The 6,299-nt window shown below is 36.1% G+C and overlaps 1 protein-coding gene across 1 annotated transcript in view; it reads right to left on the reverse strand.

Annotated features, from left to right (window-relative positions):
- LOC125660373 (uncharacterized) overlaps positions 1-5,016 on the reverse strand; it is a 250,437-nt gene extending 245,421 nt beyond the window's left edge. Inside the window, exon 1 of the mRNA XM_056149213.1 lies at positions 4,882-5,016. The gene's annotated coding sequence lies outside the window, so the exon portion shown is untranslated. The remainder of the gene's footprint in view (positions 1-4,881) is intronic.
- Positions 5,017-6,299: the final 1,283 nt, after the last annotated feature.

Here is a 6,299-nt window from a genome sequence, read left to right on the forward strand (position 1 = left end):
TCGACATCATAGTCTGTTGAGTATTCTGATTCGTTGATTCAGATATTGAATCTAATAATTCGAATATTGAATGAGTCTTCTGGGCTTTCATAGAACCTCTCTATATATTTTTGTTACTTCTAACGCAAGCTCCGTAGTGTGGGGCACCATATATTAATGTCAGCATCTAGAAATGACCAGCATTAATTTATACTGATATTTCAATTTTAAACTTGAAAATGAATATGCACCCGAATCTGTATGCAAACCTGTAGTTAGATCTGCAGCTTTGATAAAATTTTCAACAAGAATGTGGTTTAAGGGGGTACTCTACATCGTCATAATGGCTGTCTTCCTTTTAAAACATGGATGAAAATATGAATATCAGCAATATTTGTCTATTCATTTACAACATTCTCGCCTAGCTGAGTAGCACAGTAGGTTAGCACGTCGACTGCAAAAAGAGAAGAAGAAAAAAGCACGTCGACTGCTGTACTGAAGATTGTGTGTTTGAGTCCAGCAGGGGTTTTAAATTTTTCTCAGATTGCTTTCAGCTAAAACTGCATTTTTGACTAAATAATGTAAATCTGAAAGTTTTCAATTTCAAAATATTGTTGTACATATCCTCCACTTTTCATCCATATCAAATGTCTCTGGTGTAGCATACCTCCTTAAATGAGAACTAGAAACATGAATTCGTAATTTCTTTTCTGTCGCATTACAAAGAAACTTATTTATGCACGACAACGTGTACACATATAAGTATATATATGCCAAGCAGGATTTCTGCAAGTTTATTGAAAATCAACCAGGAGGTTCAAATTTGGTACACCACGGTGAACCAGAGTACACCCAATCACATCAACTCACAAACACATGGACAGTTAAGATATCTATTCAAACCCAGCTCTATCGAGGATCGAATAGCCATCACAGATGTGATTGTGTTCCGATCTTTGTTGCAATTTTCATGCTTATATATTTATATTTACAATGTTTTTGCCTTTTGATATTTCTATATATCCTCATGAACACGCTGCAATTGTACGCATGTGAACAGAAATGAAAGTAGAATGTAAAGGTAAGATGTAAATTTCATTTTCAAAAAAGTGACAAATCTGAACTACCAGATTTTTCCCTCCTGTAAATCTGTTAACAAGTTAAGGATATCATAGCAAAAAAAAAGAAAAAAATGGAGTGATATCATACTATTTTTATTACTGCAAAATATGACGTTAATTTGTATAGCATGGATGTACATGTAAATATTAAAATGTGGTTGTTCGTTATGTTGGATTTAAACTTTTCATAGAACTGCGTAGTTTACTAAACTAATCAAATCTGTTTTATTTAATACTAAAATACCTGCGAATGGTTGGTATCTTATTTTACAGCAATTGATTATTTTCAAGAACATCGGAAAACTTTTCAGTGTACAAGTATAAATCCTCTCACAGATCCGGATTACGAATGGTTGGTTTTAAAACTATTGATCTCTTAATTTTCATATAGGTCAGAGGAACTACGCTGATACTTTCTTGTATATACAGAACAATCACTGAAGTGTCATTTAAATAAAAGAATGCCCTGGTCTGGGTTGTAGTTAAAATCGCAATAAAATCGGAATCTAACGTTTTTCTCATGAGGAAAGCCGTGAATCAATATACAATCAGCACAGTTAACAGTTCTAGATATTAAGCTGCATTTCACCTAAGAATCACACAGTATTGAAAATGAGTAAAGCTCACAGTCGATCATTTTCAATATGTGTACAGTCGTACTACATGAAAATCATTATATGTTTTTTATATACCGCTTACGCGCAAAATATAATTGGAAAATACACAGTTATCTGCCTTGTCTGTGATTACCTTGCATGCACAAAGGACATTACACTACAGCTTATACTTCAGTCAAATCAAATAATTTCATCTGTAGTCTTTGCATTAACAAATCACCCTTAGCAGAATTCTTACATGGAACACTACTTAAAACAGACTTAGTAAGCACTGCCAAACAACATATGCTATCGAACAATGAATGTGAATCGGGACATACATATGTACATGAAACACGAAGAGAGATTCTTAGAGAGTATGTTCTATCTTTATTTAAACCAGTGAATAAAACATGAAATCTGATGCCCTATGATATATCCTTCCACGTCTTGAGAACCTTGACAACCAGATTAGCAGGTTCTATTTCTGTTTTACAATGAACTTACGACTAGGACACTAAGACCAACAGATAAAAAGATGTCATCTGTAAAAATCAGACAAAGAGGATTTCTCTACAGTTGTTAAACAACAAGAATTGAGGACTCTGTCAAATGCTTAGTCTTAATCACCTATTTGGAATTCCGCACGAGCGTTGAAATTGTCAAAACTAAGACGTAGACATAGGTAATGATTGCTCTTTTGCCAAACTGTTGGCATGTAAAAGTAAGAATCACGGGTCCTTCGGATTTGACCCTAAAACGGACCTTCCGTGTCGCGGTAGGCGTTGTCACGTTACAGAACCCTCACTGCTACGGTCCGGGGGGCTAAACATTGGTCTGTGGTACTTCACCTACAGCTAGTGCTAGTGACGTCTCAATATGAGTGAAAAATTCTTGTAGAGGCGGAAAACATATAAGCATACAGGCATTTTTGGGGGGAGGGGGTGGTAATACAGCTAGCGTCGTCTGCGAGCTGCCGTTGGCATCTTTGGGACGCGATAGATTCGTTTGATTCTTTATCCCAACTCTTCTTTCTGTTCCAACTTCCCGTGTCGAAAAATATATGCCTGCGAAGGACAACCAGAGGGATACCGCCTGTTGGATCTTCGTCATCGAAAACTGACCGCACAGGGGAGGCGTGTCTACATTTTGCGTGACAAAAACAATGTTTTATTTTTTAAGGGGATCATGGTCCATGCCTATAGTTAAGCGATAGTAATCCATCAATACATGGCGCTAAAAGTAAATCTCTTTCTCTACTGTCCGTATTCAGTTCATGATGACAAGTTTTCTGTAATGGACTTTCAGGTTTTTGCATGATTGTATGATCCACTGCATGGCTAAGTCTTACTCGTCATATTAGGGGACAATAATCGAGTTCGTCATCAATTCTGCGGTTTTCTATATAATTTTGATTGACACACAGAAAATGACCATTTAAAATCATGGTATTTGTTTTGTCAATGACAAGCGAGGACAACTCATCTCGTCTGACGATTTCCTATTCTTGCCTTTGCCTCCACGACAGGCTATTCCCCTTCCCTCTACAACATACACACCTGTACCAGTTTCATTAACATGTGGTCATTCATGCTATCACGTGGTCGTACTTCTCTGTAAACACGTGGTACTGAATACCATGGCGCTCTTTGAGTTGCCCGGTCATATGCATGTAAGGTATATATTTAATGCGGAAATACCCCAAAAAGAATCTTGGTCATGCTCATTACATATGTGATATCTTTGTGGCTTTATATATTCTATACACACAGAGATTCGCAGAAATATTTTGAGCGAATGCAGCAAAATATCATATGTATGTAATTCATATATTACAACCGCACGTCAGAATTTTTACATGACGCATCTTGAAAATCTTACACAAGAGGGTCATTCCGTAATAGACTGAATCATGGCAAATATAATAATTTACATATTGTCTTTAATATTCCAGAATATATGTACAGTACAAATAAATAAATAAACAACTAAAAGTTTATTCGGTATATACATACATAGATGCCAAGGATAACGCATGGAAGCTCGAAAGCTTATTTCCAATGGGGTCCTTTGATGCACGGATGTTTGCGCTAGGGGGTCATTTATGTGGGAGGGAACCGGAGTACCCGGAGGAAACCCACGTGTCCGAGCGGGCGACCGCCATACCATCCCACATACAACCACTGTCGATTACGGGGATCGAACTCGGGTCGCAGTGGTGAGAAGCGAGAGCGCTACCTCTGCGGTACTCGGACAGAATTAAAGATTTGAACTAAAATGTTTGAAGTCATCGTTAACATTTTGGATATCGACCGTGTTATGTTAGTTTTTAAATCTTGGCCAGGGTATGTGAAATGCATGTACATGTGCATACCATACTAAAGTATTTAAAATGTTTTTGAATTTGACCCAATACTATAGAACCAATGATTTAAAGTTAGTTCCACTTATTTCATTTCAATTCATTTACATGGACAGAATTGAGAAATATAACACCCATGGGGTTAAATCATTACTTTTTTTTCTCATAGGAGAAGGCGGAGAAATTGTTTCTTCCGAACTAGACACTACGCCGAAATCACAATACCAAAGAAGATGGTGTGTTAACTGTATTTTTTAATGTGACCGTTGATATTTTCTACTGACATCCAAATATCTTTCAGGAAAAAGAATCTCGAACACCTGATTAAATGAACGTTACAAATTTCTTATTTCAATTCTACAACTCTTTATTAATTTCTAAACGCCTTCTATTTCATTAAAAATGGAATTTTTTCATCCTTTGCTTTTAAAAGTACTTTTATAGGGGGGCAGAATTCACACGATTCTGGTGACTATAATTCCATTAATAATTCAGAATTCGTGGATGACAGCTATAGTTGTCATGAATAATTGTCTTCATTTCTCGAATTTCTGATAAAAAATCATCGGTTTTGTAAAGTAAGGGGGAAATAATTGACAGTCAAACGAGAACACTGCCGAGATTTAATTCAGTTGTCAACGCCTCAGAGACTTTAATTCAAAAGAATGGGTTAATATTTTCTTCAAAACTTGCAAAATAAATGAAAATCTTTAGATCAATCCTCCAACGCATTTCTAGTTCAGTAACAAGAGGCAAACGCAATGAATACAAACAAGTCCTAATAAAAAAAAAATATCAGAAAAAGTAAATGAGTGTCTCTTACCTTAAATAGCAATCAAAGATACATTTTCCGTGCGTAGAATTAAAATCAAGTCAATCTAACTAATACACTCCATCCATATGACCAAATCAATCAGATGTTAAAAAGCTCCAAGGATGTCGCAGACTTAAAAGGGATGCCATCGATTGATGCCAATGATGTTTAAACACCCAGCGGAACATCGGTTAAAAATACGATTCTAACAAAGTGTTGAGTTTATATGGACACCGCGGCGTGACTATAATGAATGAGCTCAAAATTCTTCAGCGAAAGATCATAAACTTTCAGACAATCATTTCGTAAAGTGGAAAGAATATGTTTCAAACACTCCTAACGAGTAAATCTCGGTATGGAATGCCGGTTTTAATATACAATTCGATGTCGTAACCAGAAAGTCTATTTTTGAATTAATTATCTGTCCGTTCCATTCGGTCGTCTCCTGACAATTAATTCAAAGTCGATATGAGAGATTTTATCGCAGAAAAAACGACAGACGAAGATTTAAACACTGACCCGAATTTCCTCTTCATCCTACTTTTCCTTTCGAGTGCACTTTACATCCTCATCTCAATTCGTAATACTGTTACAATCCCGTTATTTTTAGCTTCCGTTCTCGGATTAAAATAACTCTTGTCTATTCTTGTCAATCGATGGCTACTTTGAATTGTTTTAATAATTCATAAGTGGTATTGATTCGTGTTAATATTTTTTATTTGCAAACAAAGATTGCTTGCGAATCCAACTAACATGTTTGCATTGAAAGTTAAGAACATACGATACCCCCCCCCCCCCCAAAATGTTAAATAGAATTTTGTAAAACTATTTTGTAAATGTTTTAATATTTCTAAAATCCCATATTTACCACAATTTTTTTCATTTGAATGCACCTTTATTTTTGCATTATTCAAATTTGCTTGAAAATACAATGGGGAAAAACATTTTCAAAAAATTAAAATCCTTCAAAAACATCTTTTTATTGGTGCATTTTGTGTATTAATGACTGGTTTACATTGGTGTTTGATCAAATAATAGAGAAGCCCACGTAAACACAGCAAAGTCCTACTTCATTTAATGTGTCTCAAATCTAGAGTATCCTCTGACCTTAAGAGAGTTTTCCCATTAGGGGCCTTATCTTGATGTCACTAAATATTACTAGGGCCCAGGACTGAAATGTCATCATCCTATAATAATCCACCTGTTTGTCTGGTTAGACTAATCACCCGGTCTTTCTGGTTAGACTAAAATCACCCGGTCTGTCTGATTAGACTAATCACCCGGTCCGTCTGGTTAGACTAATCACCCTGTTTGTCTGGTTAGACTAACCACCCGCTCTGTCTGGTTAGACTAATCACCCGCTCTGTCTGGTTAGCCGTCTGACTGCTAGCACTTACAATACTTGTCACAGGCATGTATCGTGGCAA

Source organism: Ostrea edulis, chromosome 9, assembly GCF_947568905.1.
Source record: "Ostrea edulis chromosome 9, xbOstEdul1.1, whole genome shotgun sequence".
In the NCBI taxonomy this organism is placed as follows: domain Eukaryota; kingdom Metazoa; phylum Mollusca; class Bivalvia; order Ostreida; family Ostreidae; genus Ostrea; species Ostrea edulis.